Here is a 24456-nt window from a genome sequence, read left to right as displayed (position 1 = left end):
CAGGTCATGTACGGGCCTTCCTAGACACTGAAAATGTTCGACTGTTGTCCTGGCCGGCACATTCTTCAGTGGTAGCCGAGCAACTGGACACCTGGTTGAAAATGACAAGTTCGTGGCGCCCTCCATCGGTAATGCTGGAATTCAATATGGTGTTGACCCACCCTTAGCCTTGATGACAGCTTCCGCTTTCGCAGGTATAAGTTCAGTCAGGTACAGGAAGGTTTCGTGGGGATTGGCAAACGATTATTCACGGAGTGCTGCACTGAGGAGAGGTATCGATCGGTCGGTGGGGCCTGGCACAAAGTCGACGTTCCAAAACATCCCAAAGGTGTTCTGTAGGATCCAGGTCAGAACTCTGAGCAGGCCAGTCCTTTACAGGGATGTTATTGTCGGATAACCACTCCACCACAAGCCGTGCATGGTGAACATGTTGAAAGGTCTCTGTTGGATTCCTTTCATGTTTGATTTCTTAAATCTGTTGTCATTTATGGAATAAATTCCTCTTCTAAATTTACTGTGGCGTTTCTGACTATCTGGGAGGAGACTGAGTAGTGGAACGTGTTACCTTTACACGTAAACAAGAACGATCTGTCACACTACTACACTTTAAAACACAGTTTATATGTAATTCATGTTACACAGTCTCATACGGAACCTACATCCGCTTTCTGTTATATGCTGTATATGATAAGATACTGTCATCCCCCTTCCCTTCTGTGTGAGAGGATGAATGATCAAATGTGTTTGTAGTTGCATGCTTGAGGGTAGCAGACAAGGCTGTCTGCTAGAGAGCAGTAGGACCAACGTCGGAACAGGTAGCTACGCTTTCTTAAAGCAGAGAGGTTTCTATCCTTAGTATGGTTCTGTCCGTCCGTTGTCATGTTGGTATAGGAAGCTGCCCCTCTGGCCCCTTCCGTTTGTCTTTGTGAGCCACTCTCAGGAAGCACGTTCGGTAGTAGGGCAGTTGCAGGGTGGCCGCGGCGAGCGTCTGAAGTGGTAAGATCTCCGGCTAAGCGCGTGTCTGTTAAGCCCGTAGGACAATGGATTTCTTAAGTTCAGCCTAACTGAAAATTTAATCACCCTTATTTCGGGTTTAGGTCTAAAATATCCGATGTTATCTTAAATTGCAGCGCAGTATTATTCTCGTGTGAAGTTCAGATTAGTTTCCGGTAGTTGCTTTGTTACTACTTTGTGAGTAAAGTGGAACTACGTGTTGATCAGTAACTCTAACTAAGATCAATCTTAAATGCGAATGCTTGTGGTATTATAACGTCTCGTCTTGACTATATTTTCAATATAGCAACTTTTCTTTATGTTCAGCCCACGTGGGGTGTACTTTGCGAGACCACTACCACGTGCTTATATAACTGTTTGACCCATCAGGTTAATAGTAAGACGTTAGTAACCAGTTCAAGGTTTTGCTTTTGTCAATTGCTTTTCGATCTAATGTATTTTAATTATCAAAATTCTTGTGGAGTTGTACGCTTTGTGTAAACCAAGTTGACCACGTGGAGCATGTGGTGTAATCATCAAAGTAGCCCTCAGCTATTCTTTTTGCGAAGACTTCACAAAGAGTTAATATGAATTTAGTATACCAGTGTGTGGTAATTACATGACGGACACGATTGTGGTATGAACGTAATTTCTTTGGGTAAAAACTGAATCTGTTGGTTGTGGTTAATTTCTTCTTGCTTATGTTTCAATGTTCTTCGTGAGTTATTTTATGAATGCAGTGTCGTATGCAGTCTCCCAATCTTGGCTCCATATTTTATGTGTTCCGTAAGATTACAATCTCACATTTTTCAATCGTAAATAAGGCACCAGCTCAGTTATAACTCACGTATAATATGCTGAAATTTCAATGAACAATCTTAAAATAAATTTCCAAATATAAACTGATTTCTTTCTTTTTATTTAAATTCTCTTTTTACGTATATATATTACAGGTTTTGTATGACTATTAAAAGATTATCATTAATGTTAGTCTGCTTGGTAAACTTAGACTAAATATCTGATGAAACAGTTGCCCAGTAATCCACGGTTAACGTCCCCAGACAGATCACGGCTTTTAACCCGCTTTTATTCTACTATTAGCACCCGATTTCAGCATAGCAAAATTCATGTAGCAATATTACAATGTGCCCAATCTTGTTGAAAGACGCAGTCGCCGTCCCCATATTGCTCTTCAACAATGGGAAGCAAGAAGGTAATTCAAACTTCAATGTATGCCTGTGCTGTGATAGTGCAACGAAACCAACATGGTGTGCAAGCCCCCTCCATGAGAAACACGACCACACCATAACACCACCACCTTCGAATTTTACTGTTAGCACTACACTCGCTGGCAGATGACGTTCACCGGGAATTCGCCATACCCACAACCTGCCATCGCCACATTGTGTACCGTGATTCGTCACTCCAGACAAGGTGTTTCTACTGTTCAAGCGTCCAATGTTTACGCTCCTTACGCCAAGCAAGGCATCGTTTGGCATGTACCGGCGTGATGTGTGGCTTATGAGCAGTGTTTCGACCATGAAATCCAAGTTTACTCAAATCCTGCCTAAGTGTCATAGTACTAGCAGGGGATCCTGATGCATTCTGGAATTCCTGTGTGATGGTCTGGAGAGATGTCAGCCTATTACACATTACGACCCTCTTCAACTATCGGCGGTCTCTGTCAGTCAACAGACGAGGTCGGCCTGTACGCTTTTGTGCTGTACGTGTCCCTTCACGTTTCCATTTCACTATCACATCGGAAGCAGTGGATCTAGGGATGTTTAGGAGCGTGGAAATCTCGCGTACAGACGTATGACACAAGTGACATCCCATCACCTGACCACGTTCGAGGTCCATGAGTTCCGCAGAGGGCCCGATTCTGCTCTCTCACGATGTCTAATGACTTTGGAGGTCGCTGGCAGCAGGTGGTAACACAGTGTACCTAATATGAAAAACGTATGTTTTTGGAGGTGTCCGGATGATTTGATCACATAGTGTGTGTCCACAAAACGCAGTGCAGGAAAAGTACCCAGGTACGATACGAATATGCAGTTTATTGTAACGTACATAAACAGTGTTCTTCGATAGATATTAGTTTCGAACATCAGAACTGAAAACAAGTCACTTCTTGAATATGGAACAACAACAATGATATATCAATTAACTTCTCATGGTTGGGATTCAGAGTCATATAATATTTCTTAGAAGACATCATAGTCGCGGTTGACTGTATGAAATATTTACTATTACGATTCCTATTTCGGCCTTAGGACAATTTTCAGGTAACGCTGGAAAAGTTACATTCTGTTAGAATATAAGATTATCTGACACGAGTACATGTCGTCGTCAAAATGTAGCCTTTTGACTGCGAGAGTCACACAAGATACAATGAGTACGACAGTTATTACATCGTAAAATGTTGTTAAATATGTACTGTATTGTCAATATTACCATTGTTCTAATAATACATCACAAATAAAAGCTCAGGTGCACTGACAACATGTGAAGCTATATATTCTGACAGAATGTAACTTTTGTAGTGGTACTTGAAAATGGCCCTAAAGCCGAAATTGCAATCGTAGTAATAAATGTTTCTGTTGTGACTTGGCAAGACAGCCAAGCCACTAGGAGGAAGCCGAAAGGCACGCGTTTAAGCTCACGAAGGCTGGCGTGAGGTCTGGAACAGGCAAAGTAATTGAGACTAGCAAGTAAAGTACGTAGCTTCTTGAATACTTAACTTTAATCCATAATTGGTGAACATCGGTCTGACGGTACATGCATCACAAGATAAATAGCAAATGATAATGGCGCCTTGCTAGGTCGTAGCAAATGACGTAGCTGAAGGCTATGCTAACTATCGTCTCGGCAAATGAGAGCGTAATTTGTCAGCGAACCATCGCTAGCAAAGTCCGCTGTACAACTGGGGCGAGTGCTAGGACGTCTCTCTAGACCTGCTGTGTGGCGGCGCTCGGTCTGCAATTACTGATAGTGGCGACACGCGGGTCCGACGTATACTACCGGACCGCGGCCGATTTAAAGGCTACCACCTAGCAAGTCTGGTGTCTGGTGGTGACACCACAGTTTCGTCCAGTCAATGGCGACTATGATGTCTTTTAAGAAATGGTATGTCAGAAGGCCGAAGGCCTGAAAGTGTCACAGTAAACTGAACGTTCCAAAATCCAATTTCCATACTCCGAATATGCTACAAGCAAAATTTGGAAGGGATGTAGAAATGTTAAGGTTGGGGGAGGACGAGCAAAATTTGAAGTGCTGAAGGGATGCTCAAAGGTTTAAGTCTGGCGTACTGCCAATGAAAAACAGTTACTATGAAGTCCAGTAGCGGGAACGGCCTCTGAGGCCACGTATGTAGAGGCCACGAAGGTGAGGAGCGTAGGTCTGTAGATGGCAACCCCTGGGGGTGAAAGTAGACGTTGGCGGAGTCGTCGTCGTAGCTGGGGCTTCAGAATGGGATCCTTCGACAAACAAAGACTGTCCCAGGAATCCCTCTTGGAGTGAACTGTCGAGCGTAGGCAATATGCTGGCCTAAACATTACCCAGGCGCCAGGATACTGCAGGTACTTCTTTTAGCCGTGTGGTCCATGGAGGAGAGAAGATGCACAGGACCAGTGACCTCTGGCACCGATTGGTTGATCACCTTACGGCGGGGCAGAGTGTGGCCATCTGTTGCATATTGTCTGACTACCCGTCCCCTGTGATGTACATCCACATGTAATCTGTCTGTATTGTTGGTTGCTGGCTGAGTAGGCGCAAGGAATTGGCACAGCAGATTACAGCAAGGGGATTTTGTTTCCATTCCTTGATGATTTCTGTAATTTTAGGCAGGAGCTGGAAACTAAGTGGGGAAAGTGGGACAATGAAGAAGATGATCAATGACAATCAACCGAAGACGTTAAATACATTGTTGCAGATGTTGCAGTGTTTGTGCGGTCTGGCATTGTCATACTGCATACTTGTACGTATAAAATTTTCACTGTTCCTGATAGAGTGACAGTGCTCCAACTCAGAGCTGTCTAGCGGCTGAGACATGCAAGTGCCTAAACATGAAGAATAAAGATGCAGAATAATAACAAAATTGGAGGCCACAGAATGGCTTTGTTCAAGGTGGCCATTGAACATTCAAATTTAAAGGAGGGCAGCAGCCAGTCACAGAAATCGGTAATTTATTGCAGTTCTAGATTTCGAATATAAATAATTATCGGTGTAATTCCAGAAGAGTCATGCAGGTACCAAATTGACACAGGATCAACTTCAGGTAATGCACCAACGTGACTGTGCTGTAGTCGAAATCTAGATGTGCCATAAAACATGGCCAACCGCTGTGACCGAGCGGTTCTAGGAGGAACCGCGCTGCTGTTACGGTCGCAGGTTCGAATCCTGTCTTGGGCATGGACGTGTGTGATGTCCTTAGGTTAGTTAGGTTCAAGTAGTTGTAACTCTAGGGGACTCAAGACCTCAGACTTAAGTCCCATAGTGCTTTAAAAAAAATAAAAAAAATAAAAATAAAATAAAACATCGGTTTTTGAGACAGGCTGTTGTCCTTCTTTAAATTTAAAGTCGTAGAATGTTATTAACGCTTGTTTTATTTAAAAACTGTTAGGAGCTATCAGATCAAAAATGCAGAAGCATAGCTAAAGTTGGTAGATTGCAATGTATGGTCTAACGTACAGCAAACATAGATTCATGTCATCTCGTATTTTTCATTGCAGTCTATTCGAAATTTGTGGAATGTGTTGCTAAGCTGCGAAATATCACAGCATCTCTTACCATTAGTACGAGAGTCATTCGGAAAGTAAGGAACGATTGGTCGCGAAATGGAAAATACTGTGAAACTCTGATGTGTTGGGCACTGTCTAGTACACCCGTCGATCGCATCATGTCACTCCTTTCAGTTCTGAGCTCACAGAACGTAAAAATGTATACAAATTAGAGTCCCCCCGCCAAGTATGAAGACCTGGCGAAAGATTTCGCCTGAAGCTATGCAATCCACACAACATAACTGTCATGCGGTTGGTTCTGCACGACTGTTCTTGGCTGGACTCTGCAGGGGCAATGAAGATGCTCCTGCAGCGTTTTCGATGGGAAGTGTTTGATCACCCACAATAAAGCACGTAGTCGGCTACCCCTGAGGTTCAGATGAACTGTTGGCTATGAAGGCAATATTTTGACACAGACAACGAGCTGCAGTCCAGAGAAGAAAATTGTCGGAAAGCACTGGTGGGTGTCTTCTATAAACAGGGAATTTAAAATCTGGTACAACGCTACGACAGATTTCTAAGTCTGAGCGGCGACTATGTAGAGAAGTAGGTAGAAAGTGTAGCTAACCATTGTAAATAAAACAATTTTGATTTTAACTGTGGTTACGATTTCTCAACACATCGTTGCATACTTTCTGAATAGCCCTCGTAGAATGGCAATTCAACGTGATGCTGACTCACGAGAATACCAAATTCTAAAGTTTTTTTGTCCCATTTCTACCGAATAGATTCTCTACAGTCTTCTGAGAAAGACTGCAGACAAGTGGAGCACTAGTGACGGTCTGCTTGAAGTGGCACTGCCGTATTCTGACTAACGGGATAACTAGCATTTTCTGTGCGTACGAGTAGGCACGTAGCGCGGCGCTTGAGTCTGCAGCGAGTTGGCACGCAGAATGTACTGGTATTCATTGTGTTCCCACACTAAAGCGCTGGCAGTGAAAGCTGGAAACGGATGAGCAGCACTATTCCGTACGTACCGCGTTCGTTCCTTGAAATAAAAAAAAAAGTGCCTCCAGGTAGAAAGGGAACCGCACACGAGACCGTGCCCCCAGTAAAGCGAGTTAGAGCAATCTGCCGCTCCGGTGTGTGGTCGGCTAATCAAGCGTGCAGCTCTCCCTCCGGCCGGTCGCAGTGAGAGTAATTGTTTCTGTGTGCCTTTGGCGGCGGGCTGGACCTTTTGTTCTGCGCCGAAATTGCCGCCGGCCCGATCAGCCGTGCGGGCTTCTCTCTGCGCCGAAGGCTACAATACAAGCCGGAACATTTTTGACATGAAAACGGTCGTTCGCTCGTGGATCGAACTATTTTCTGTGATAAAATACCGTCGGAATCGAATCCCCTACAACTACGAGACTTCTTCTTTCTGAAACGTCTCTTCTTATGCAGGTCGTTCACACAGCCTGTTCCAGGCTTTTCTCTTCGGCCACAGAGTGTCATTTATCACAGGGTTAAACGTAACGCTTGCAGCGTGTGGGGGGCCGTAGGACGGCCTGCCACTCGGCTTTGTTCGGTCCTTCTCGAAAGTACCCGGGACAGCGCGTCATTTGTTTTAGCACAGCGTTGCGGCAGTTTTGACCATCAGAATTCTCTGTGTTCGGCAGAATAGTGTTTTCAGCGCTGTTTAATCTCCACTATTTGTTCTTTGTATCAAGGACATTCGCAATGCCCAGTGGCTGTTTGGACAAAAAGAGCCAGTCTATTGATCTGTCGTCGCAGTCCTTAAAAATGAATGGGGATGACAGAGGAGAGGGACGAAGATTCTCAGTTCGCATGAGCGATACCTACTGCTTATTGCTACGAAACTGGAAACTGTTATGCCGGAGCCAAGGTAGCCCCTGCAGGGCGGCAACCCATGTTACACCACAGAGGACAGCGTTGTCTGTGTCCAAGGCGTACCAAAAGAAGCATCATGGTGAACACCGGCTGTTTACGTACAAGATAATGGAAACAGACATTCCGAGCACCACTTTCTGCAGGGGGAGCTCGAGCCACGGCATGCAGGAAATATCACTACGCCAAAACCTGATTGGCTGGAGACAGCCATTTAGGGGCTAGAACCAGCCCCGAAGTTCAGTTCACTCCGGATACCGACCTCGTGTACTTCGGTCGCTGAACATTAGGTCTTCGTCTCTGAACTGGACTCTTACTAGTGTGTGTGTGTCTGTTACCACGAACCTTTGTGGAAAATTAGAAGGGAACTTTTGTTTGCCTCAGTTAGGAGACTTTTTCTGGTATCGTTATTGTTACCTTTTCGTTTCTTGTTCAGTCATCAACCTTGTGAACGTACCTCAATAAAAGTTGTGTTTGAGAAAAACTGCGAATTGTCAGTCACAACAGAAACGACTTTGCAATACCATCCAGCAAGAATTTAAAGGTTTAGTTGAGAATGGAAGAGCAAAAAATTGCAACGATTGATTCATTATTCTGCACATCAAATAGCTCTGTGTCCTAAATTTGCAGGCCTGTAGCACGGGAAAAATTGGTTGTGCGAATAGTAATATTTCTGAAATCGCACTCGTTATTCCACTGCCAGTTGCAACCGGTTTCAATGGAACTGATGAAACAGTGTTGGAGACCTCATGTATTACAGTAAACTACGTTGACGTCACACTAAGTCACAGACCTGCACTTCGTTCGGACAGGTCTCATAGCCTGAAGCCGTCATTGTATGAGCTGGGTTATTGATTTGGGTCTCACTGTGAACAGCTTCGTGAGAAGTACCAGCACCTGAAGTCAGAGAATAAAGATATAGACATGGGCTGAAAGACTATAACCACCTGGTTAATGGGTGACAAAAAATAAAAACACCTTCAGCCGTCCTTATGATTGTATTTTGTTTTGCCGCTACCAGCTTCAACGCTTCATTGCGTCATCTTCAGGCCAGTATGCATAAAACATTAAAGACAGCATTATCAACTTATGAATCAAGTTACAGAGAATTTTGTACTTTGACACGACACACAGCTCATGTTCCTTCTTTTTACTTCTTTGTGAGGTATTATTTTCTTCCATTCATCACCTTTTACAGTTATTTTGTCTTACAATAAATTATTTCAGGGCTGTGCAGATAATGTATGTCCGACTGCCAAATAAAAATCACGAATAGCATTTAAAGAAGTTTTAATAGATAGTATAATTATACAATGTATTGAGTGTAAATTTTAGATATGGCAATGGATGTAACTGTTCTTTCTGTCAAATGTTCGGCGTGATTCATTTGTAGAGTCTTGCCAGTGTTCTCATTCTGCTTTTATCTGCTTCTCTGTAACATGATTGATAAGTTGCTAATGCTATCTTCAAAGTTTTATGCATAAAGGCCTGAAGATTACGCAATGAAGCGTTGGAACTGGTAGCGACAAAATAAAATAAAATCATAAGGACAGCTGAAGGTGTTTTTAATTTTTGTCACGATAGTAAACGGCCGTCGTCCCAGAGACCTCCTGCTAGAAGGATGAACATACAAAAATGGTTAATAGGTTGTCTGTATTTTGCAACTAAATAAGTCACTGATTCTGCGTATCAGGTATCCAATAGTTTGTTCGTAGGTCTGTGGAGATATGTGGCATTAGGTGTCTACGCACAGGTCTTGTAATTCGCGTAAATTACAGGCCACTGATTTGCGTACGTGGTGATGTCGCGCGATAACGACCCAGATTTACATCTACATCTACATTTATACTCCGCAAGCCACCCAACGGTGTGTGGCGGGGGGCACTTTACGTGCCACTGTCATTACCTCCCTTTACTGTTCCAGTCGCGTATGGTTCGCGGGAAGAACGACTCCCGGAAAGCCTCCGTGCGCGCTCGAATTTCTTTGATTTTACATTCGTGATCTCCTCGGGAGGTATAAGTAGGGGGAAGCAATATTTCCGATACCTCATCCAGAAACGCACCCGCTCGAAACCTGGACAGCAAGCTACACAGCGATGCAGAGCGCCTCTCTTGCAGAGTCTGCCACTTGAGTTTGTTAAACATCTCCGTAACGCTATCACGGTTAACAAATAACCCTGTGACGAAACGCGCCGCTCTTCATTGGATCTTATCTCCTCTGTCAACCGGACCTGGTACGGATCCCACACTGATGAGCAATACTGAAGTATTGGTCGAAATAGTGTTTTGTAAGCGACCGCCTTTGTTGATGGACTACATTTTCTAAGGACTCTCCCAATGAATCTCAACCTGGCACACGCCCTACCAAAAATTAATTTTATATGATCATTCCACTTCAAATCGTTCCGCACGCATATTCTCAGATATTTTACAGAAGTAACTGCTACCAGTGTTTGTTCCGCTATCATATAATCATACAATAAAGGATCCTTCTTTCTGTGTACTCGCAATACATTACATTTGTCTACGTTAAGGGTCAGTTGCCACTCCCTGCACCAAGTGCCTATCCGCTGCAGATCTTCCTGCATTTCGCTGCAATTTTCTAATGCTGCAACTTATCCGCGAAAAGCCGCATGGGTTCCATAATTTGGTCGACGTGCAATCAACGTGTGTTTGACACCATTGTAGCTCGGTTCTGACCCCGAGACACCGACAATTATTCTGCTGAAAGATGACATCGCCGTCGGGGAAGACATCAAGCATGAAGGGGTGCAGGTGGTTCGTAGCTGTCTTTGATTACCGCCAGAGGGCCCTTGCAAGTGCAGGAGAATGTTTGCCAAAGCATAATACTGTCCCCACCATTCGCGTCCGTGGCGCTGCACTTTTTGAACCGTCGTTCACCTCAATGACGGCGTTTGTGGAGACCTAGTGTAGCAAAAATGTGATTCACCTGAAGAGCCGACACCGTGATCGACGGTCGAATTCTGATTGTCGTTCGGTCAACATGTGAACACGACAGGGTGGGTGCTGCCGTGCTCCATGTTCAACAATGTGCTATGAACGGCGTGCTTCGAAACACTTGTGCGTGCACCAGCACTGTGCTCTTTCGGCAGAGGTGCCACATATCAATACATCCTACTTTACAGAGCAGACAAGCCTTCGAACCCCACGTTCTGCGAAGAGTCGCGGACTTCCAACCATTTAGCACCTAGTGGTGGTTCCACTGATCTTCTATCTCTTTCCATAGATGCCCGTCCGCAGCAAGTGGTCGTGCGGTAGCGTTCTCGCATCCCACGCCCGGGTTCCCGGGTTCGATTCTCGGCGGGGTCTGGGATTTTCTCTGCCTCATGATGACTGGGTGTTGTGTGCTGCCCTTAGATTAGTTACGTTTAAGTAGTTCTAGGTTCTAGGGGACTGATGATCATAGATGTTAAGTCCCATAGTGCTCAGAGCCATTTGAACCATAAATGCCCACGACAGTAGCACGTGAACATTCGACCAGCTTCGCCGTTCTCCAGATACTCGCTCATAGGGTCTGCGTAATAATGATCTTCCCTCTGTCAATGTTGCTGGTCTCAATGGAATTGCTCATTTGCAGCCCATATCTTCGCTAGGGTGATAGCCGGTCCGTGTTTGCTCCGTTTACAAACTTTTGTTACAGTGTCACGTACCCGCAACGCCACTAAGCGGCGTCTAACTTCGGGGTTGGCAGTGGTCGTAATTATTTATTTAGCTTATGGCAAGTAAAAATCACATTTATAGAGAAATAAGCTGCTACAATAACTTTATAACTAAAATCAAGACATAAAGAATTAAATACAGCTATGTCATGAACAACATATATATAATTACAAATTAACATTTAGGTTTTTAATATATTGAACTGCACTTCGAGTCGCATCCAGGAAGTCCGTTGTTTGACCTGAGTAGGCTCTCAGAGGGCACTCTGCAGTGATGTGCCGGATCGTCTGCTTCTCAGCGCCGCAGTCGCACTTTGGAGATGGTGCTCTTCCCCATTTGTGTAGAGAGTCCGCACATCGACCGTGGTCCGTCCTGATCCTGTTGAGGATGGTCCAGGTTTTACGTGGTAAGCCAAAGCCTGGAGGTCTGTTCGAGGTTTCAGTTAGGTGTTTACCTGTGGTGGTGCTGATTCTTCCCATTCCACTTTCCAGCGTTCTTCAAGACAGAAACCATTTTCTTCCAGATATTTGGCCCTTATAAGAGGTGGATGTCTAGAGCGCAATCCATCTCTGTCAATGCCATTGCTCAAAGCGTGAATCGGAAGTTGCGGGTTGTCTTGTATTTTTTTAAATTCTCTGAGAAGCGCATGTTCGCTTCGTAAGTGAGGTGGCGGTATGTGGCTCAGTACAGGTAGCCAGTGAATGGGGGTTGATTTTATTGTACCTGAAATAATCCTCATACTTTGGTTCAGTACTGTGCCCACCGTCTTGGTGTGAGTGCTCCTTAGCCAAACAGGGGAACAGTACTCTGCCGCAGAGTAGACAAGTCCGAAAGCAGAGCATCGCAAGGTAGAGGTGGAGGAGCCCCAGCTGGTACAACATAGTTTCTGAATGATATTGTTCCTAGTACGGATTTTTGCAGCAGTGTTGATGAGGTGTTGTTTGTAGCTCAGGGTTCTATCTATTGTCACTCCCAGGTATTTTGGATTTTTATTATAAGGCAAAATATTATTATCAAAATATATCTTAAGGCGTCTGTTAGGCAATTTATTACTCAGGTGGAAACAAATAGCCTCAGTATTAGTTGGACTAGGTTGTAGTCTCCATTCACGAAAGTACGTTCCCAGCAAGGTCAAGTCGCTTGTCAGGACAGTCTCAGTATGCTCCATATCTCGATGTTGTGTAGCTATGGCCCAGTCATCTACATATCCAAACATATCAGATTTAGTATTAGGCATATCGGCTATATAGATGCTGAAAAGTAGCGGTGCCAGAACTGACCCTTGGGGCAAGCCATTATTGAGCTTCATTTTTTTGCTCCTATAATTTCCAAGTATCACCTGGAATGGTCTGTTGCAGAGCATCTCGTTGGTAAGGTTAGCCATTTTCAAACGTGGCACGATGCGGAGTAGTTTGTAAATCATGCCTTGCCTCCATACAGTATCATAAGCCGCTGTCAGGTCTATAAATACCACGGATGTTTTTTCTTGTCTTTGGAAGCCTCCCTCGATGTAGGAAGTTAGTGAGAGGATCTGTGCAGCTCCTGTTTGGCCGAAAGCCTGCTTGTTCCACAGGGATACACTTTAGGATATCTGGACTTATACTGTTACATTTAAGTCACTCCAGTAGTTTGTAGATCGTGCTAAGAAGGGCAATTGGGCGGTAGCTGTTTGGTTGGTCATTCGGTTTACCTGGTTTCAGTATCGCTATGATTTTTGCTTTCTTAAGGGTATTTGGCATTCTTCCAGTTTCCATCATGCTGGAGAAGAACTGTGCAAGCCATAATTTCGCAAATTTACCGCAGTGAATCAGAAACTCTGGATGTTCCATCAAAACCTGGGGCTTTCCACGGCTTGATGTCTCTCAGAACCAGTGTTACCTCTTCGATTGAGAAGGGCTGCGAGTGTAGTGAATTGTTTCCTACTAAAGATTTCAACTTTTTAAGTTCCTTTTTAACTTTTATCGTATGAGCTCGATCCCCTGGAGCTCTAGAGATTTTACTGATGTGCGCCGCAACTGTGTTTGGAGAAATAGAGCTGGTTGGTCGTTGGTTCCTGCTACTGCCACCAAGCTTCCGAAGTAGCGACCACGCCTTTCTGCTTGATTTTGCGAAGTCGATTTCCTCAACAGTCTCTATCCATTTTGTGCGCCTGGCAGCGCCCAGACTGTGCAATAAGTCATCTGTAATCTCCCTATCCCCATGCTCTAGGAACTGTTTATAGAGGCGCTCACTCTCTTCGTTCCACCCCGGCGCGTATTATTTTCTAAATCCCCGGGGAATGCTGTTCTTAGCTGAGCTGATGACTGCTCCCACAAATCTTTTGTAATTTTTATAAGTTGGAGGTACCCATCCAAGGAGTTTATCAAGTTTTTCTGAGAAAGTAGCCCAGTCCGCTTTCCCAAAGTTCCATCTGGGCCGAGGATACGAGGAAATTAGGGGGATAGTAAGGCCTATTTCTATGAGCACCGGACGATGTTGGGAGTGAGGGAAGTCCCCAAGTATTCTACGGGAGGCTGGTAAAGGTCTGTTATTAGCGTCAGCCGTAACAAAGCATAGATCAGGGTGGGTTTCAGTTCCCCATGCAGCTGACTTAAATGTACTTTGGTCTTTGGCGTCAAAGATTAGCTGTGTATTGCAATCTTTAGTCCATTTCACCAAGTCTTCACCATTCTGGTCAGATCTGCGGTATTTCCACAGTTCGTGGTGGCTGTTGAAGTCACCCACATACATTGTGGGGTGAGGCAGGGGTTGTAGAACTTGTGGAGGCCACGAGTGGCCTGGAGGTTTGTAGATGTTGTTTACTGTTACTTCACCTTTTTTACAGTAACTTCGTGGATATCATATGTGTTAGATGTAGAGATCAGGACTGCATCCTCTATGTCCTTTCTAATGTGCATTGCTGTACCATAATGCCTGTGATGTGTAGCACCTATCAGGTCATAGCCCGTTATTTTACCTCTGGATCTTAGCTGCTCATCGTTTTCTGTGTGGGTCTCCTGGATTGCAACTATGTCAATGTTGTACAATGTTAAAATTTTATGCATGTATTGGCATTTGGCTTTACTTATGCCTTCAATATTAAGTTGGCAAACTCGTACGATCGGTCCGAACTGTCTAATCAAGTTGCCCTCAGAAGGACACTCAACATTCCGTTTTCTGTGAGTCATCCTGATTTGATTATGACCAGGAGATCGTTTGCCGATTGTCTAGTCGCCAGTATGGTGCTAGTTCATTTAGCGTTACCCAGGGTGCACCTGTAGTTTTCAACTACGGACGCGAACTAGCTTTACACCCCAGTGGTTTTGCTTATCAGTGTATTTGCCGGAATATAAGTGAAATATCAGCTCTGAATTCAAAAATGGCTCTGAGCACCATGGGACTCAACTGCTGAGGTCATTAGTCCCCTAGAACTTAGAACTAGTTAAACCTAACTAACCTAAGGACATCACACACATCCATGCCCGAGGCAGGATTCGAACCTGCGACCGTAGCGGTCTTGCGGTTCCAGACTGCAGCGCCTTTAACCGCACGGCCACTTCGGCCGGCCAGCTCTGAATTCAAAATTACAAAATAACGAAAGCTGTCGTCCTCTACGACCCGTGAATATTCTCAGAATTATAGCAGACGCAAGTCAGAGGGAAGTTCACTTCGATTGGAATCGCCGAGCGAATACGAGAGTTAAAGGCAGAAACGGAAAGAGGATAGAAGAAAACGGCGCAGAGCGATTACAACGCAGGGCCATCGCGCACACTGTGGCCAGCGACGGACCAAACTCCTACGGATCACGTGCAGGCGTTGCTGGACCGCAATACAGAAGACAATGAGACCATACAAGAGGGCTCTTCATCAATCTGTTCGTGCAAACTAGCTCCCGCGAAACTGTTGTTGCCGGCCGGAGTGGCCGAGCGTTTCTAGGCGCTTCAGTCTGGAACCGCGCGACCGCTACGGTCGCAGGTTCGAATTCTGCCTCGGGCATGGATGTGTGTGATGTCCTTAGGTTTGTTAGGTTAAAGTAGTTCTAAGTTCTAGGGGACTGATGACCTCAGATGGTAAGTCCCATAGTGCTCAGAGCCATTTGAACCATTTTTGAAACTGTTATTCACTAGTCAATTTTGGCGTCCGCTAATAGTTCTACGCAGATGTCACCCTCCACAGTGGCTAATTATTGCAGATTTATTTTCTAAAACTGCAGAAACGATGTAGTGATTCGGTTTCGCAGCTTACATGTAACAATGTTCTGTGGTCACTGTTTATATCACAAAGCATCTCGAAGGTTCAACCCTCTATCATCAGATCGATTTACATGTGTTATTATGACATAATGGTGTGTTGTGGTTCGAAGTGTGTTTGTGGTAACTTTTGACTATCTCTAGTGGAGAAGCAAAAACACTATTTCAGAACATATTTTTGGAGGGTTTTTGACTAAAACGAAAACTTATGTAACGATGAAAATAAAACATGTAAAATAGAATACCTTCATCGTCATAGGCTCCTTTCTCCGTCGTAATACATCACATGTAAACTGTCATATTTTGAAACCGAAGATGGTGTCTGGAAAATACTAGGTACAAAGAACAATGGCAAAAGAGGAACATTATCTCGAAGAACAAAGAATATATACCATAACAACATTACTGTTTCTGAATGTGTTTTAAAGGATCGTGGAGGTTTTTGTTTCAGTTGCTGAGTGCATGCGTTGGAATAAATATTACAGGTGGTAATCCGGATCTGTCAGGTTCATAAAAGAAAATGGCTCTGAGCACTATGGGACTCAACATCTTAGGTCATAAGTCCCCTAGAACATAGAACTACTTAAACCTAACTAACCTAAGGACATCACACACACCCATGCCCGAGGCAGGATTCGAACCTGCGTCCGTAGCAGTCCCACGGTTCCGGACTGCAGCGCCAGAACCGCTAGACCACCGCGGCCGGCTCAGGTTCATATATCTTAAATTTCATACACGTTTGTGTAATCAGGTGACATGTTACAAATTTGCAGATAACAGTGGTAAAATTACACATAAATAACGCTTTGGCCGGGGTTTTAAGATAGAGACGAAAGGCAGAGAGAGAGAGAAACAGAAAGAGAAAGAGAAGAGACAGAGAGAGAGAGATTAGAGAGAGAGCGATTAGAGAGAGGGAGGGAGGGATGGAGGGAGGTAAAGAGGGAGAGGGAGAGAAAGAGACAGGTGGAGAGAGAGGAGGGAATTTTTTTGTGCTAATTTCCTATGGCACCAAATTGCTGAACTCATCGGTCTCCAGGTTTACACACTACGTAGTCCCACTTAATCTATCTTACGCTATGGACTACACACACACCCATGACTGAGAGAGGACTCGAATCTCCGACGGGGGTAACTGCGCGAGCCGTGGCAAGGCGCCTGAGACAGCGCGGCTGAGGCAGGAGGAGAGAGCTTCACATACAGAAGGTGGAAAGTGTGACTGGAATAGAGAAAACTTTTCCAAAGCAGCAGTTCTTAAGATTATACATGTTACATGTAATAAGTAACTATTGGTGGGAGTAATTCATCGGCTAATGTTTTGAAACGTGCAGATAGATGTACAATTTATGCAATTGATGTGATGACAATTTCGTAAATGAGGCCTTGCCAATGTACGATATCAATAACAGTCACGTTAAAGCCTAACCCAAACTGTTCATATTTAAATGTTCACCTGGCTAAACACACGTTCCACATTCGAGCATGGCAGGCGAAGAACTGTAGATGTCAATGAGACCAGGTTACCATGTGGATTTTGAATATTTACCTTACAAAATTTATCTACTACTTCTGCCCAAAACCTGATTGCACTTCTTGTATTTCTTCCTTTCACTGTGCGTTATGTATATCCACTGAGTTATTGATGAGTCAATGTCTACAATGTCTACAAACTACCTCAAGTGCAATGTCTATGGTTGCGACACTTTCAAATTTTCCTCTACAAAAAATATATTTGGTATTCTATAGACTTTCAAATTCTGAGGAAGATGGGATCGAAGTCCCTCTGGAATGTCTACAGCGTACCTTAGGCATCTTTGCCGAATATTATGTTGTACATCTTCCAATATATTTAGGTCATGTACAGCAATTTCAAATTAGAAACATCGATAAGGCTTACAATCCATATGATCTGCAACTGAACTTGCCAGCGGGTCAATTTTTGCAGTAGCACTTAACATGTTTCTGCTAACGTAGTAGACTAAATCATACGTAAGTTTCATCCGGTCCACGGCCTCTTGATTCAAATGGTTTATTGGTTCTCTGCACTTCAAGATTCAAATGGTATAAGAAGTTTTGGGATTTGTATAATCAAAAAACTAATTCCACTTAATAGCATTTTTCCTCTTGCCTGGTCAGTTCAAAATGTAACTTCAGTTCGTTCCACTGTTTTGTATTATCGCGAAATATGGGAGAGAGTGTGACAGAAATTATACAGGATTTGGGCTGGGCATCATTAAAAAAAGAAGGCATATTTCGTTGCGACGGAATCTTCTCACGAAAGTCCAATCACCAACTTTCTCCTCCGAATGCGAAAATATTTTGTTGACACCGACCTACATAGGGAGGAATGATCACCACGATAAAATAAGGGAAAAAAGAGCCCGTACGGATAGATACAGGTGTTCATTCTTTCCGCGCTATACGAGATTGGAATAATAGAGAATTGTGAAGGTGTTTCGATGAACCCTCTGCCAGTTACTTAAATGTGATTTACAGAGTATCCATGTAGATGTAGATGTAGAATCCGACTAACAGCTGGCTGTGTCGAAATCCAAGGCGTGTCGCTAGTTTGTGGAATTTGCGATGTCTCCATGGTGCAATTTACAGTCAGAGAATTACCTATGTATTCAATGTGTCAAACAGTTGAATGAGAAAATCAATTGTGAGTTGCTTTAAGTGATAAATCTAATCTTATCTGTAGAGCTTTCTCATATGTTGCGCTTACCGCCAGTTGTAAAGTGTGAAGGAAACGTGGAAACAACATCATATGGAGATTTCCAAACTCTACTCTCAATTTAATAAATACTCAGTTGTTACACCCAGTCATTACAACTGCATTGTCATTTCCGATAACAAGCAATGTTTTAGGATGTAAATTATTTTCAGACAGTAACAGCTTGGTACGTCATACTGTACTGGCAACGATTGAAGTTCCGCTATCGCAAATGATACAATTTTGCCTTGGCTGCGACAAAAGTACCGCATAACGCCTGCTAAAGGTTTAAACATAGATACATCGGTTGATTCATCTATTATTATTATATTATTATTATCATTATTATACTAAAACGCATAAAAAGCATAAAACGGACCATGTTTTCAGTTATAAATCTAGTATAATAACAGTTGAATCAAATGACGTGTCTTTTATAACAAGTTATGACGCAGTCACGAAAAAGTTTCCAGCGATCCAGAAAATATTTGTTTTATTGTAATTCCAGTTTTGGCTCACAATGCTTATTTGCAATCAACTTATTAATTTCGGTCGGTACTGAGCAGAAAGGCAGGTCTGAAGATGATCCTGACTACAAATAAACATTGTGATACAATACTTGAATTATAATAAAGCAAATGTCGTTTACGAATTCAGTGTAATTATACACGGTCCAATCACATTAACACTGCCTGTGTTAGACATCAACGGGGAATAACCACTCACAGAAGGCGTATGGCAACACTGGTAGCTGCGGGTCTATAAAGCGTTCGCGGGGGCGGGGGGGGGGGGGGGGGGGGGCGAGGCCGGAAGGTGGCGGGGAACTGTTGTTATTGTAAGGTAGAAGCAGAGTAATTTATCTGACGTCCAAAAGGGCTTGATGATTGGGTTTCGAGTTAAGCGTGGAAGCATTTCCGAAAGACTAAGTTCGTAAACTGTTCATGTACCGCCGTGTTTATACTACACCATACGTGGCAAAATGGCGCTATCCATAAACCGGCGCTGAGGCAACTGTGTGCGCCAAAGGCTATAATAGACCACAGGATCACACACAGCCATGCCCGAGGCAGGATTCGAACCTGCGACTGTAGCGGTCGCGCGTTCCAGACTGTAGCGCCTAGAACCGCACTGGGCGGCAAGAATTTGTAAAAATCAATTTTGAAGTTAATCATTTGCCTCTTCCTGTGCCCTGCTTGTGAGTATTTCTCTAGGTTACCTTCTGACGGCTGTAATTCTGTAACAAATAAAAATTTAGATCCAAGATAGGAGGAAGGGCAGTATCGGCACTAAATTTTTTATTTTGCTTATTGTAGATCGATTTCAACAACTATGGAGCTATCTTCATTGTAATTACATCCAAGTCATGATGACTCATTATACATAAAACCGTACACGATATCACTCTGAAGCTGTTTAAATGTTATCTGTAATGTCACTGTGGTACCATGTGCGGTTTTTATCTACGATGGGTCATCACTCCTTGGATGTAATTGCAATGAAAATAGATATACAGTTGCTGAAATTGATCGGCAATATGTAGATTAAAAATTTACAACCGATGCTGCCCTTCCTCCTATGTTGGGTCTCATTAATACGGCCGTGAAGCACGTTGTTCCTAATGGAAACAAACCAGAAAATTGAATGTGTGTAACGTAGAAATTTCAATCTGAATGATTCTATACTACCAGCCCTAAAACATTTACTATTTATCCTGACTAACCTGTACAGGTTGAGTGCTTTAATACATAAATGTTTAGTGTCCATCCCTAAGACACACACACACATACACACTAATAATTCAAAAACAGTCTTAATCGCATTTATTATTATTATTATACCACCAACCGGTTTCAACCCGACGTAGGGGTCATCTTCTGGGCGTTTACACCATTGGTTGACCGCTGGTGGTGTCACTCTTGTCTACACAACGGCTGGAAACTATCAGTAGAAACCGGTTGGCGATAGAGTAATAATAATAATAATAATAATAATAATAAATGCGATTAAGACCGTTTTTGAATTATTGATTAATCATACTAATTGCTGCTTCTCTCCATAATCATGTTTCCAAAAAACATACGCATCATCCTACAGTACGATTTGTCTTCATCCCAGCAGTACTTACGGGCAGCCGGAGGGAGGACCGTTTTCAACCGTCACACGGGAAAGTCTCGCTCGCTCTGCTGAATATTTTTTCGGAGCATTGGGCTCCACCGCAAGAAGTTGCCGATGCGATATATTTCTGAACGGCTTCATCCCTCTCACATCCCGGAATCTCTGTAGCTTTCCTCCAGAGGGCCGGCTATTAGATTTCCCCCCGCCGCGTAACGGCGACTAGACTCAACCATTTCTTTCTTTCGGCAAGCCCTCCTGCCTGAAAGTCTCGAACGTGGGCCATCCTGCCCCATCGATTCCTCTCTGCGGATCGCGCTGACGCGATAATATCTCGTCTTTGCTCCCCCTACATCGCCCTGCGGAACGACGTTTGCGTTTAAAGAGGGCTCTTGGAGGCGAACAGCTCGGTGGGTACTCCCTGAGGCAGGATTTAGGACAGAGACTGCCACCCCCAACCCCATCCCCATCTCTCTCTCTATCTCTCTCTCTCTTTCTCTCTCTCTCGATGAAACGCTGAAAAAAAACGCATCATTTTTGACGGATCGTAAGAAGTTCTTCATTGACACAAATTTTATTTCATTTATGTATTTATTTACTTAAACCAATGAAAAAATTGGGACTTCCATGCCATCTCTTACACGGGAACAGCTATTTTTTTGCGTAATAACTGCCGAAAAAACGAATTAACTGTAGTATCACAAGTAGTAGAACAGTCGTAGTAATGGAATTAAAAATGATAGAGATAATGTGAACAACAGTACTTACTAAGAACTAACAAGGTTAGGTTCGGCCATACAACTGCTGTTTCCCTAACAAAAATAATAGTAATAATATTAACAAAGACTGATAGCAACTGGAATGAAATATGCTCATCTGAAAGACCAAAGCTAAACCACTACCAAAGGTTCCAGACTGAAGCACCTAGAACCGCTCGGCCACACAGGCCGGCTATAGAGATGACGTATCCTTATTGTAATTATGCTGTGGTGACAGATTTTTCCAGTCACATTCACATTTGTTATCATTTCCACGTGAGTATATCACCATTGTACTTGCTAGACCTAAGTTTTCTGATAACAGTGTGGCTCAGAACAGTTCTGCCATTTTTCTAATTTGTAATAGCCTTCAGTAATTTCATATGTATAACATCATTGTACTTCCTAGATCTAAGTTCTATGACAAAAATGTGGATCAAAAATTTCATGTTGTGGATCAAAACATTTCGCAACTTAAAATAACTTCCTATGGCTAAGTTCCTTGACCATAACCAACATATTTCAGCATGAGAAACATCTTTGTACCTCCTACGTCTAAGTTCTTTGATCACAGCCTACATTTTTATATGTAAACGCACGGTGCACAACACAGTACTCAAATATGCAGATAAATTTTATAATACTGAAACATGAACGGGAAAATGATAACAAATGTGCAACTGAGTGGGAAAACTGTCACCAAAGCGTAACTATAATAAGGATACTCCATCTTTATGTTAGTACAGATATATTTTCGACAAATGCTACATTGTCACTTACAGTTGTTCCACTTCTACCTGTTTAGTCACCAGCAAACAATTTTTTTGTAGCCGGCTGGAGTGGCCGTGCGGTTCTAGGCGCTACAGTATAGAGCCGAGCGACCGCTACGGTCGCAGGTTCGAATCCTGCCTCGGGCATGGATGTGTGTGTGTCCTTAGGTTAGTTAGGTTTAATTAGTTCTAAGTTCTAGGTGACTGATGACCTAAGAAGTTAAGTCGCATAGTACTCAGAGCCATTTGAACCAATTTTTTTGTATTTCAACAGTGATCTCCAGTAATATAAATACATATATGAATGTATAAACACCTGAGGATGGGCACAAGCCCGAAAACGGTTGTAACACGAGTAAATAATCTTTCATGGTGACTGGTTGCGAAAATTTTTCTACACGATTAGGATTCTTCCTAAGAACCTCAGACTGGCATCTGATTTTCCTACTACTTGTTTTATGTGGTCATTCCACTTAACGTCGCTCTGATTAGTTACTCCCAGTTTCCAGCAATGTGTTACCAATAATGTTGTTTCACAGTAGTGGGCTTCTCTTCCTATACACGTGCAGTATATTCCGTTCATTGGCTCTCCAGGTCCTCTTCCGGAGCCCGCGCCATTCATCACCCTTCTGCAAATCGATATTGCCTCTTGGCGTTGTTACTTTCTTATGGACAACCGAACTAGCTGAGAACAGTCTTAACAATCTTCAGACGCTTTCTAGTAGGTCATTTACATATATTGTAAAGAGTAACCGCGCTGTTCAGCCGTGGCCGGCTCGCGTTGATGCCGTTTGTTCTCTGGCATTTTGTCGCAATCGAGTAGCATCTTTATTTCTCCCTGAGCTACTACCATAACGAGTTGCTAACTTGCCTCTGTCATTGGCAGAAGCAGCGTTTATCGGTACTAGTACTGGTGTACCATCTTTGGTGTGGCCGATATATTTCCGTGTGGTGGTGTGTGTGGCAGTCGGTCAGTTGAGACGAAGCAGTGAGGAAGTCTACGCGGCGCTAGGTCAGGCCGGGACCGCTGGCGACGTCCACGCGCAGTCAGACTGTGGGGCAATAGCTGCGAGAGTGACAAAGTTCGTTGCCCACCAAACTGGGACACTGAAGTTGAGTGATTAGTTAACCTGTTATGAAAACTCATCTACTGTGACATCTCTTCTTTCATTGCTGGTTCTTGCTCCCTGGGCTGTTCCGACTGGCAGTAACATATGGTGTGTTGGAGTCGGCGAAATTTTGCAGTCATCTCCCTGTATGGTTTTTAAATGTTAAATTGGTTGTTGTATTGTACTGTACAGTATGTTAACCGGGGACCTAAAAACGACGGAGAGGTCCCATCCCCGCCGCAGCCGCAGTGGTCCACAACCCCACGACGACTACCGCAGTTCACTTCACCCCTCCGCCGCCCTACACCAAACCCAGGTTTATTGTGCGGTTCGGCCCCTGGTGGCTGGTGGACACCCCCCCCCCCCGCCCCACCACCAGGGAAAGTCTCACACCAGACGAGTGTAACCCCTATGTTTGCGTGGTAGAGTAATGGTGGTGTACACATACGAGGAGAACTTGTTTGTGCAGCAATCGCTGACATAGTGTAACTGAGGCGGAATAAGGGGAACCAGCCCGCATTCGCCGAGGCAGATGGAAAACCGCCTAAAATCCATCCAGAGACTGGCCGGTTCACCGGACCTCGACACAAATCCGCCGGTCGGATTCGTGCCGGGGACCAGGCGCTCCTTCCCGCCCAGAAAGCCGTGTGTTAGACCGCACGGCCAACCGGGCGGGCAAATTGGTTGTTACTTAACAGTGAAATGCACCAGCTGTGTTTTCTGCCTTGTGGCCATTAACACCCCACTTACCTGCCCTGTTCATTAGCGTAGTTTTCCGGTAGCGTGTTTTTCCTCACCATGTTTATGCTGTCCGGCACAGCGTGTAGTTCGACATCGTTTTAGCTGTTTGTTCATATTTTTTTCTTAAGAGTGGTCATTGTGCCTTGGCTGTTTTTAGACGCCAATTTTGAAGATGTAGTGCGGCTGGTATCTTCGTCCTCAGTTGATATTTTCCATTGTTGTACCGTTGGTCGGGCAGAAGGGAATTGTTGTAGGTGTGTCCTTCAGCCATCCCTGGCGTGGGTTACCATCCGATTATCGAACCTTACTGTTGGCTGCCTGTCTCACCTCACCTTATGTTAGAGCTACCTCCTCAGGCTGACCCTCGAAACATTTCTGAGCACCACTGTCCTGTTGGTTTTTGATTGTCATTTTAGTCTCATGGACTGTGCTAGGCCTTCAGCCGTCTATTAATTTAGTTTTAATTTTAAGATAAGGCCTTCAGCTGACTTAAAGTTTGAAGATTGATTTGTTTAAAACTATTTTTTTTAAAGGTTGGCTCAATCTGAAATTCTTGTTATCCGGCCTCTAAGCCCTGAGTTGTTCAATGTCTTTTGTGTGGCCTTCAGCCGAGTATTTACGTGAAATATCTTTTTAAGTAAGACCTCCAGCCGCGTGTATTCTTTAAGACAATTTTTGTAACTTCTGTTCACGCCTCCAGCCGTTTTAATTTTTGATGTGGTTTTGGGCCTTGGGCCCATGAGGTATC

This window comes from Schistocerca americana, chromosome 9 (assembly GCF_021461395.2).
Source record: "Schistocerca americana isolate TAMUIC-IGC-003095 chromosome 9, iqSchAmer2.1, whole genome shotgun sequence".
In the NCBI taxonomy this organism is placed as follows: Eukaryota; Metazoa; Arthropoda; class Insecta; order Orthoptera; family Acrididae; genus Schistocerca; species Schistocerca americana.
This window is presented reverse-complemented; position numbering follows the sequence as displayed.